General features: G+C 36.4%; 1 protein-coding gene and 1 pseudogene across 2 annotated transcripts in view; both read left to right on the top strand.

Annotated features, from left to right (window-relative positions):
- KLHL1 (kelch like family member 1) overlaps nucleotides 1-12,314 on the top strand; it is a 446,132-nt gene that overhangs the window by 130,906 nt on the left and 302,912 nt on the right. The gene's annotated exons all lie outside the window — the stretch shown is intronic.
- On the top strand, nucleotides 9,230-9,332 carry LOC115894675 (annotated as a pseudogene).

Below are 12,314 nucleotides of genomic sequence, written 5' to 3'. Positions count from 1 at the left end.
GAGTCCAGGACCAGATGGATTCACAGCTGAATTCTACCAGAGGTACAAGGAGGAGCTGGTACCATTCCTTCTGAAACTATTCCAATCAATAGAAAAAGAGGGAATCCTCCCTAATCATTTTATGAGGCCAAAATCATCCTGATACCAAAGACTGGCAGAGACACACACAAAAAAAGAGAATTTTAGACCAATATCCCTGATGAACATCGATGCAAAAATCCTCAATAAAATACTGGCAAACTGGGTTCAGCAGCACATCAAAAAGCTTATCCACCATGATCAAGTGGGCTTCATCCCTGGGATGCAAGGCTGGTTCAACATGTGCAAATCAATAAACATAATCCAGCATATAAACAGAACCAAAGACAAGAACCACATGATTATCTCAATAGATGCAGAAAAGGCTTTTGCCAAAATTCAACAGCCCTTCATGCTAAAAACGCTCAATAAATTCGGTATTGATGGAACGTACCTCAAAATAATAAGAGCTATTTATGACAAACCCACAGCCAACATCATATTGAATGGGAAATAACTGGAAAAATTCCCTTTGAAAACTGGCACAAGACAGGTATGCCCTCTCTCACCACTCCTATTCAACATAGTGTTGGAAGTTCTGGCTAGGGCAATCAGGCAAGAGAAAGAAATCAAGGGTATTCAGTTAGGAAAAGAAGAAGTCAAAGTGTCCCTGTTTGCAGATGACATGATTGTATATTTAGAAAACCCCATTGTTTCAGCCAAAAATCTCCTTAAGCTGATAAGCAACTTCAGCAAAGTCTCAGGATACAAAATTAATGTGCAAAAATCACAAGCATTATTATACACCAGTAACAGACAAACAGAGAGCCAAATCATGAATGAAATTCCATTCACAATTGCCTCAAAGAGAATAAAATACCTAGGAATCCAACTTACAAGGGATGTAAAGGACCTCTTCAAGGAGAACTACAAACCACTGCTCAGTGAAATAAAAGAGGACACAGACAAATGGAAGACCATACCATGCTCATGGATAGGAAGAATCAATATCGTGAAAATGGCCATACTGCCCAAGGTTATTTATAGATTCAATGCCATCCCCATTATGCTACCAATGACTTTCTTCACAGAATTGGAAAAAACTGCTTTAGAGTTCATATGGAACCAAAAAAGGGCCCACATTTGCAAGACAATCCTAAGTCAAAAGAACAAAGCTGGATGCATCACGCTACCTGACTTCAAACTATACTACAAGGCTACAGTAACCAAAACAGCATGGTACTGGTACCAAAACAGAGATATAGACCAATGGAACAGAACAGAGCCCTCAGAAATAATACCACACTTCTACAGCCATCTGATCTTTGACAAACCTGACAAAAACAAGAAATGGGGAATGGATTCCCTATTTAATAAATGGTGCTGGGAAAATTGTCTAGCCATAAGTAGAAAGCTGAAACTGGATCCTTTCCTTACTCCTTTTACGAAAATTAATTCAAGATGGATTAGAGACTTAAATGTTAGACCTAATACCATAAAAACCCTAGAAGAAAACCTAGGTAGTACCATTCAGGACATAGGCATGGGCAAGGACTTCATGTCTAAAACACCAAAAGCAACGGCAGCAAAAGCCAAAATTGGCAAATGGGATCTAATTAAACTAAAGACCTTCTGCACAGCAAAAGAAACTACCATCAGAGTGAACAGGCCACCTACAGAATGGGAGAAAATTTTTGCAATCTACTCATCTGACAAAGGGCTATTATCCAGAACCTACAAAGAACTCAAACAAATTTGCAAGAAAAAAACAAACAACCCCATCAAAAAGTGGGCAAAAGATATGAACAGACATTTCTCAAAAGAAGACATTCATACAGCCAACAGACACATGAAAAAATGCTCATCATCACTGGCCATCAGAGAAATGCAAATCAAAACCACAATGAGATACCATCTCACACCAGTTAGAATGGCAATCATTCAAAAGTCAGGAAACAACAGGTGTTGGAGAGAATTTGGAGAAATAGGAACACTTTACACTGTTGGTGGGATTGTAAACTAGTTCAACCATTATGGAAAACAGTACTGCAATTCCTCAAGGATCTAGAACTAGATGTACCATATGACCCAGCCATCCCATTACTGGGTATATACCCAAAGAATTATAAATCATGCTGCTATAAAGACACATGCACATGTATGTTTATTGCAGCACTATTCATAATAGCAAAGACTTGGAATCAACCCAAATGTCCATCTGTGACAGACTGGATTAAGAAAATGTGGCACATGTACACCATGGAATACTATGCAGCCATTAAAAAGGATGAGTTTGTGTCCTTTGTAGGGACATGGATGCAGCTGGAAACCATCATTCTTAGCAAACTATCACAAGAAGAGAAAACCAAACACCGCATGTTCTCACTCATAGGTGGGAACTGAACAATGAGATCACTTGGACTCGGGAAGGGGAACATCACACACTGGGGCCTATCATGGAGAGCGGGGAAGGGGGAGGGATTGCATTGGGAGTTATACCTGATATAAATGACGAGTTGATGGGTGCTGACGAGTTGATGGTTGCAGCACACCAACATGGCACAAGTATACATATGTAACAAATCTGCACGTTATGCACATGTACCCTAGAACTTAAAGTATAATAATAATAATAAATAAATGAATGAACAAATAAATAGAGAAAAAATAAAGTCGATAAGTCTATAGTCATCCATTAGTATTAATAGCAAACTATTTAAGGTACTATTTTGTTGATTGAGGTATAGGTGATGCAACAGCAGAAATAAGTACCAAGGGGATTAAGTAACATTTCCATGTGATTTACTTCTAGACCTGTTCACTCTTTTTCAGATATACCATTTGTGTGTAATGATGGAATGCTGATGTACATAATTTATTTATGATTTTTGAGAGGCATAGTCAGTTAATGGGTTCACAGTTGATTCCTAGTCCCCATCTTCTCTTAGGAGATGACTCTCAGATAGAGAATGTTTATTGGCAGTTAATGTATAATTGTGCTTCCATACAATGGCTTTCTGGGCTCTAAATCTTCAATTGGGCTAGCTAGAGAATCAATAGATCATTCCTTTTAGTCATTAATATTTCTACTACTATTTGATCTTCTGTCTCCTAAGGCCAATGTCGCAGAACACCGTGTCCAAAACCTCAGACCTAAAGCAGAGGCTTCTCTTGCTTTGGACCTGAGGCAAAACTTGTAGACCAGTGAGTTTATCTGTAAATTGGTGAATGGAGAACACTTACGTTTCACAGGCAATGTCTTCAATAAAAGGACCTATCAAAACGTATGCCTTTTTCTTAGTGTAAAATTGTGCAATCACCATAGAAAACAATATTTCAGTTCTTTGCAACATTAAAGTAGAACTAGCATGTAATTCAGTGATTCCACTTCTGTGTATATATCCGAAAGAACTGAAATCAGGATCTTGAAGAGACATATGCACTCCTATGTGCATTGCAGTATTATCTTCAGTAGTCAAGATATGGAAACAACCTAAATGTTAATTGACAGAGTAATAAATAAAGAATATGTGATATATATATATATATATATATATATATATATATATATATAAGAATGTGCGATATGTGTATAAAAGAAATTATATATTATTATGTTTTATATTATGTTATACACTTATATATTTATATTAATACAATGTAAATATGTTTATATAATATGTAATGTGTTTATGTAATATAAATATTATTTATATTATGAGTTTATGTAATATAAATAATATTATTTATATTAATAGAAACAGAGAGTAAAGTGGTGACTTCCAGTGGCCAGAAGGGAGAGAAAAACAAGAAGTAGCTGTTTAATAGACATAAGTATTTAGTTATGCAAGGTGAACATGTTCTAGATGTCTGCTGTGCAACATCGTGCCTATAGTTACCAAATACTGCACTGTGCATTCAAAAATTTGATGAAAGATATATCTCACCTTGAATATTTTTACCAAAATATTAACTGATTAATTAAAAATAAAAAAGAAAAAAAATTGAATAAAATAAAAATTAATTGTATTACTTATTCATTTATTTTTGAGACAGAGTCTCACTCTGTAGCCCAAGCTAGAGTGCAGAGGCTTGATATTGACTCACTGTAACCTCTGCCTACCAGTTCCAAGTGATTCTCATGCCTCAGCCTCCAGAGTAGCTGGGACTACAGACATGCACCACCACATCCAGCTAATTTTTGTACTTTTAGTAGAGACGGGGTTTCACCATGTTGACCAGGTTGGTCTCGAACTGACCTCAGGTGATCCACCCACCTTTGCCTTCCAAAGTGCTGGGATTACAGGCATGAGTCATTGTGCCAGCCACAAAAAAAAAGAATAAAATAAGAACTTTTCATAAAGGCAATTTCTTAGCACAGTCAAACTTGTATACTTTTTTTTTTTTTTTTTTTTTTTTTTTTTTTTTTGAGACGGAGTCTTGCTCTGCCACACAGGCTGGAGTGCAGTGGCTGGATCTCAGCTCACTGCAAGCTCCGCCTCCCGGGTTTACGCCATTCTCCTGCCTCAGCCTCCCAAGTAGCTGGGACTACAGGCGCCCGCCTCGTCGCCCGGCTAGTTTTTTGTATTTTTAAGTAAAGACAGGGTTTCACCGTATTAGCCAGGATGGTCTCGATCTCCTGACCTCGTGATCCGCCCGTCTCGGCCTCCCAAAGTGCTGGGATTACAGGCTTGAGCCACCGCGCCCGGCCCAAACTTGTATACTTATTTTCACTAATGTCATAGGCCACTTAAAGTTTGTAAGATTTATCTCCTACCCTCTGACAATGAAGACATCTAGCATACTGGCTGTTTTTTGCCCTCTACATTTAATAATCACAATATCACATATGGAAAAGTGTGTTGGTATATACATTATCAAGGTAATTAAAGTTCTTCCTAAGTATATGGAAAAGAAAAGGAGGGTTGTGATTCTTCTGCAGCAAAACATTGAAGTGAAGCTTTTCTCCCCTTTAGCAGAACATAAACAAGTTTGGATTTCCCTAATAATGTCGCTTTTCTTACAAAGTGTTATGGGAAGTTGACAGCTTCATACTAAGTTTCATGGGATATGTGGATTTTCTGATATAAAAATATCACATCTGGAGTATCAACTTCAATTATCTTCATTGCCTGATTATATTAGTGATAATCTAGTTATTGTCTGAAATCCATCTGGCATTTTTATCTTCCAAATAAATTAATTTGTAACATAATGGAATCTCTACTCTTTAATATTTCAATTTTTAAATTTATTTTTATTTTTATTTTTATTTTAAACGGAGTCTCGCTCTATCACCATGCTGAAGTGCAGTGGTACGATCTTGGCTCACTGCAACCTCTTACTACCTGGTTCAAGCGATTCTCCTGCCTCAGCCTCCTGAGTAGCTGGGATTCTAGGGACGTGCTACCACGCACAGCTAATTTTTGTATTTTTAGTAGAGACGGAGTTTTGCCATGTTGGCCAGGATGGTCTTAATCTCCTGACCTTGTGATCCACACGCATTGACTCCCCAAAGTGCTGGGATTACAGGCATGAGCTACTGCATCTGGCCTATTTCAAGTTTTGAATGTGATGATGATATCTGAAAATTCCTTAGGAATGCAGTATAGCTTTTTGTGTAGCACTGTGTTAGGTGCCTGGTGATAGTTCAACTGACACATTTTTTCTTAATACATCTGACTCTGTGTGAGTCAAGACCTCAATATGAGAACTGTGACAGTTTCTGAATATATCTTTTCCAACTATGCATTCTGAGACTGAATAACTAAATTTAGCCCATCCATCTAGTGGAACACACCAGAGTATGGATGTGAGCAAATATCCAATTTATTACCTGGCTTTCAAAGGTTTAGTCTCTGTCTGGTGGGTATTGTGGCATTATAGGATTGTGAGGTACTTACTTCAATTCAGGGATCATATTTAATAACAACTGGAGTGTTTTTGGTATTTTTCATTTTCCAATATCTAATGCTTGCAAAAAGCATGGATAAATATTTCCATTATGGATCTGCAGCAATTTTACAACATTCTTTCTTAAAGAGTCCAGCCTTACAATCAGTGAAGCCTCTGAATTTCTGAACCAATTTAACTAAAATAACTTGCAGAGAGAGCATAATAATATATGATGACTCAATGCAGATTTCTACACAAAAGATCTGTATATTTTCTAATTAAATAGACAAAGTAATAACTCAGTGGACTGCTCAACTGTTTCATACATGATACCTTCATACATTCATACCTCATGATCAATTTTTTTACCTCCAGAGTTGTACGTACACTCGTAAATCAACACTCTACCCTTAGAATCATAACCGGAGCCACCAAACTTTTTTGGGGTAAAATACCAGATAGTAAATAATAGAGCAGTCTTTGGGAGTGTGGGGTATATGGTCTCTGTCATAATCACTTGACTTTGTTGCTGTGAAAAGAAACCAAAAATAGATAATGCGTAATCAAATGAATGCAGCTGTATCACAATAAAACTGTCTTTATCCTTAAAAGGTGACCAGCTTAACTGGGCTACTGGCAGGGATCTGTAGTGACACTAGTGTCTGCATTGTCTTTGGTACAATGTTGATAACAGATACCAAAGAGCTCAATTCAGTACTGTCATCAGAGTCTATAGTTTGCTTAGCAGAGAGCTTTAAAAGTTCACTATAGGTTTTCTTGTCAGTGAATGTCTTAAAATGTCATAATGGTTTGGCCTTGATAGATTCACTGCATAATTGCCATATATATTACTACTTTTAAAAAAAATCCTCTACAGTATTCCTGGGAAATATTAGCATTACAGATTCTAGAACTCCTATTAATAGAGGCTTACATTAACCCCTAAAAGATTTAGATCCTCACCTCTGGATTCTTTGTAAATAGAATCATATCAATTCATTTCACCCAGTTCAACCTTAATCTGACACCCTTTGAATCTTTTCCTATAGGTATTCCCAAGGTGTTTTTCCATATGTATTAGTACAATATTATAATTTATTTGATGTGTGATATATCTTGCAAGTACAGAACTTGTGATTTTCCCTTTGGGCCTAAATAGAAGGAGTAAACCTGGAGAGAATAAAGCATGGGAGGACAGGTCTTAAGGAAAAATAGGCATCATATTGCAAAGCATCTGCTCCTGGTAAAATCCTGGATTTTGAAGACATTTGCTTCAAGAGTAGGCAAGTTTCCTCATTGGGGGAGGTGATGCTTCTGCAATCAAAGAAGACTTAAGGAAAAGTTCAAGTTTCTTGGCTTTGATCATGCTCTCTAATTGTCTCCAAGTCTCAGAGCTCCACTCCTACCCAACCAGGCCTCATTCATAGCATACTTTTATGATCTTGTGTAGTAAACAGGTATTATGTTGTATATCACAATTAGATTTAGGATGGGATTCTTCCATGTGTTTGTCCTGATGCTACTAGAGATAAAATATATTTTAGGTCATAAAAGCTTCCCAGTTCTTTATCTGTGCCTTGAGTTTGGAGTCATAGGCCTGAGGCTTTTCATTGATCCTTTGTACATTCTCAAGCCCAGCCTACACTCTTTATAACTTCCATTATTGCTAAAGCATTATTTAAAACATCTAGTTAATGATCCACATCTTTGTCTTTGATCAGCTCTATATTCCATGTCTCTACTCTGGATATTTTGAATAAACGTGATCTCTATATTTCTCAAACATGTTAGGCTTTCAAATTCCCATTCTGATGTCGGTATCTTGGGGTCATCCCTAGTACCAAACACTCAAATCGGAAAACGTATTTACATTGAGGAAATTCATCATGGTTGTTTCCATTGAACATAATGAATGAAGAAATTATTTACCTAGGTATTGCAGTATTTGGGGAACAAATTAAATAATAAGGCATCCAGTTGAGAAAAGTGGAGTCCATTACTACTTCTAGGCCTGAAGGGAGAAGGGGAAGAAATAATATACCTGGAATTCACAGTCAGCATGGCAACATAAGTGACTGTGTTGGACGGACTAGCTCTTGGAGGAATATATGAAGAGAAAGTGCCATATGAGTAAGGGAATGGGAAAAATAATACACCGACCTCTTTTTCATTCTTCGTTGTTCAGACATGTGTTTAGAGTCCTGAGCTAAAGAATCCAGGAGTGACCAACCTGGAGATTTATTCCTTATCTATGAGGAACCCCATCCAATCCCATGGAATGCAGACTGTACAGGGGATGAAGGCCCTACCTTTGGAGTTAAATGAAAGTTGCCAGGCGGAGATTATTAGGTGAAGAGTGCTAAGTGAAAATGCTATGTAAACTGCATGCTGTTTACAAGCATTGGTGGTTCTGCTATATATCTCCCTACTACTGGACCATTCTTGCTTGTAAGTTCCCCTCGATAAACCCTATATCATTCATTGATTCTCGGTCTCTTCTTCAGCCTCTAGAACGTAGTGTTATTCCTATTGAAGTCAATAGGGGTCCAACATGACATTCATTCAATATAAGATTGAAAAAGTATATATGTATATATAGGCAAATAAATAGTGGTAGTTGCCACTAAAAATAGGTCTGCTAATGACAGTTTATTTTTTTCTGAGATGATTTACTAATCAATATTATTTTAACATTTCAGCTGAGTTACTGAAACTCTAAGAAAGATATGTGTTTTTTTCCCTCTGCAGCAAACTTATATAGAGAGTAAAAAAATAAAAACATATTATCTCATATTGACTATATGCCTTTCTTCACTAATTTATTTAAGTAATTAATTTTATATCTTATATTGTGAGTTGTCTTTCAATGACATATTGGATCAAAGGAAGAGCTTTAGTATAAGAATGAGGTAGTCTAAATGTAGTTCTTGGTTCAGCATTTCACTAATAATATTCCTTTAGCTGGTTTATTTTATTATTATTATTATTATCATTACTTTAAGTTCTAGGGTACATGTGCACAACGTGCAGGTTTGTTACATATGTATATATGCGCCATGTTGGTGTGCTGCACCCATTAGCTCATCATTTACATTAGGTATATCTCCTAAATCTATACCTCCCTGCTTCCCCCACCTCACGACAGGGCCTGGTGTGTGATGTTCCCCTTCCTGTGTCCAAGCGTTCTCATTGTTCAATTCCCACCTATGGTTGAGAACATGCGGTGTTTGGTTTTCTGTTCTTGCGATAGTTTACTGAGAATTATGGTTTCCAGCTGCATGCATGTCCCTACAAAGGGTATAAACTCATCCTTTATAAGACTATACTTTCAGGGATCATTTCTATAGTTTGTTATTAGCTGGTTTCTTTACCTTTTGGAATGATCAAGTAAAATAAGGAAAGATAAAGGATCAATCTGTATCCAGAAGTGTTGACTTGAATTCCAGACTAATTATTTTCTAGTTTGATGGTCTCATATGATTTTTTTTGGTCTTTTGAGTTTTGGTCTCCTCATCTACAAAGTAGATTGTGATAACATCAACCATCCACTTACACTCTAAATCTAGCTGAGGCACATATTTCTTCACACAGCCCTCTTTCTATTTACACAATCTGTGTACAAATTCAGGTGGTTCAGCTTCCTTTCTTGATTCAGAGCCCAAATTATTGTATTATGTCAGCACTTACCAGTTAGTTCTTGTGTTTCTCTTTCGATCTTTCAGTCCTAGAATGTCAGCCCTAAGAGTAGGCACTCAATACATTTGTGGTGAATTAAACTGAATGGATTATTAGAAAAAAAATGACAGATATTTAAATTATAAAATAACATAAATTTAAAATAATTTAGTAAAATGAAGTGTTTCAATAGATTTCAAAGTTTCTGGCCAGGACATATATTAATATTCTGTGTCAGTGATTCTCAAACTTGAGCATCCAACAGAACCTCCTAGAGGGCTTGATTCAGTAGGTCTGAGGTGGTACCTAGTACTTTGCATTCCTAGCAAGTTCACAGGTGATGTTGATGTTCAGGGACAACTTCAAGAACTATAGCTTTAATATTAACAAAATGGAAAGTACATTTTGTGTGCAGAAGTGGGTAAAATAATTTTAAATAATCCATATATAAAATGACCTTTTCTTTATAACGATAAATTCTCCTATCATGTTTACCTCTGGCTCTCACCTGAGTGACTTCATAGAATGAGTTGAGGAGAAGTCTCTCTACCTCAATTTTTTTGGAATAGCTTTAGTAGGAATATTCCTCTTTGCACATCTGATAGAATTTGGCTATGAATCCATCTGGTCCCAGGATTTTTTTTTTTTTTTCAGCTTGTAGGCTATTTATTACTGACTCAATTTCAGAGCTCATTATTGGTCTGTTCAGGGATTCAGTCAATGTATATGTCCAGGAGTTTATCCATTTTTTTCTACCTTTTCTAGTTTGTGTGCATACAGATGTTCATAGTAGTCTCTAATGGTTATTTGTATTTATTGGGGTCAGTGCAAATGTCTCTTGTGTCATTTCTGATTGTGTTTATTTGGATCTTCTCTCTTTTGTTCTTTTTTAGTCTAGCTAGCAGTTTGTTGTTGTTGTTGTTTTCAAAGAACCAACTCCTAGATCTGTTCTTTTGTATGCTTTTTGTTTCGTGTGTGTGTGTGTGTGTGTGTGTGTGTGTGTGTGTCTATATTCTTCAGGTCATCTCTGATTTGGGTTGTTTCTTGTCTTCCACTAGCCTTTGGGTTGGGTTGCTCTGGTTTTTGTAGTTCTCCTAGTTGTGATGTTAGGTTGTTAATTTGAGATCTTTCTAACTTTTACATATGGATGCTTAGTGCTATAAATTTTCCTGTTAACAATGCCTTAGCTGTGTTCCAGAGATTCTAGTATGTTGTATCTTTATTCTCATTACTTTCAAATAACTTCTTCATTTCTGTTTTAATTTCCTAGTTTACTCAAGAATCTTTCAGAAGCATGTTGTTTAATATCCTTGTAATTGTATGATTTTGAGCAATTTTCTTGACTTTCATTTCTATTTTAATGTCCTGTGGTCCGAGAGAGTGGTTGGTATGATTTCAGTTTTTTTGAGTTTGTTGAGGGTTCTTTTATGTCCAATTGCGTGGTTGACTTTAGAGCATGTACCATGTGGCAACAAAAAGTATATATTCTGTCATCTTTGAGTGGAGAGTTCTGGAAGTGTTTATTAGGTCTATTTCGTCAAGTGTTGAGTTCAGGTCCTGAATCTCTTTGTTCATTTTCTGCCTCAATGATCTGTCTAATACTGAAAGTGGGGTGTTGAAGTCTCCCATCATTAGTATGTGTGAATCTAGGACTCTATTAACTTGTTTTGTGAATCACTGCTCCTGAGTTGGACACATATAGAATTAGGATAGTTAGGTCTTCTTGTTCAACTGAACTCTTTACCATTATGTAATGCCTTTCTTTGATTTGTTTGAGCTTTGTTGGTTTAAAGTCTTTTGTGTTTGAAATTAGGATTACGATTCCTTTTTTTTTTTTTTCTGTTTTCCATTTGCTTAGTAGATTATTCTTCATCCCTTTTTTATGAGACTATGCATGTCATTGCAGATGAGATGGGTCTCTTCAAGAGAGCATACCCCTGGCTCTTGCTTTTATATCCAGCTTACCACTCTTTGCCTTTTAATTGGAACATTTATCCCATTTACATTCAAGGGTAGTATTGATATGTGTGGATTCTATCCAGGCATTGTGTTGTTAGCTGGTTATTATGCAGACTTGCCTGTGTAGTTGCTTTATGAGGTCACTGTCTGTGTACTTAAGTGTGTTTCATAGTGACTGGTAATGGTCTTTCCATCTTTACTGCTGCTTTCAGGAGCTCTTGTAAGGCAATTCTGTTGGTAGCAAATTCCCTCAGCATTTGCTTGTCTATAAAGGATCTTATTTATCCTTTGCTTATGAAGCTTAGTTTGGCCAGATATGAAATTATTAGTTGAAATTTATTTTCTTTAAGAATGTTGAATATAGGCCTCAAATCTCCTCCTCTAGCTTGTAGGGTTTCTGCTGACTGATCAGTCAGTCAAGAGAAAGAAATAAAAGGCATCCAAATAGGAAGTGAGGAAGTCAAACTATCCATTTGCAAATTACATATTTCGATATCTAGAAAAACTCATAGCCTCTGCCTCAAAGTTCCTTGAGCTTATAAGCAACTTCAGAATACAAAATCAATATACAAAAATCAGTAGCATTCCTATACACGAACAGCACCCATGCCAAAAGTCAAATCAGGAAGACTATCTCATTCACAGCTGCCAATAAAATACCTAGAAATACAGCTAACCAGGGTGGTGAAAGATCTCTGCAATGAGAATTACAAAACACTCCTCAAAGAAATCATAAATTACATAAACAAATGGAAGAATATTTCATA

This window comes from Rhinopithecus roxellana, chromosome 18, assembly GCF_007565055.1.
Source record: "Rhinopithecus roxellana isolate Shanxi Qingling chromosome 18, ASM756505v1, whole genome shotgun sequence".
NCBI classification, from domain to species: domain Eukaryota; kingdom Metazoa; phylum Chordata; class Mammalia; order Primates; family Cercopithecidae; genus Rhinopithecus; species Rhinopithecus roxellana.
The sequence above is the reverse complement of the archived record's forward strand: the minus strand, read 5'-3'. Positions and strand labels throughout refer to the sequence as shown.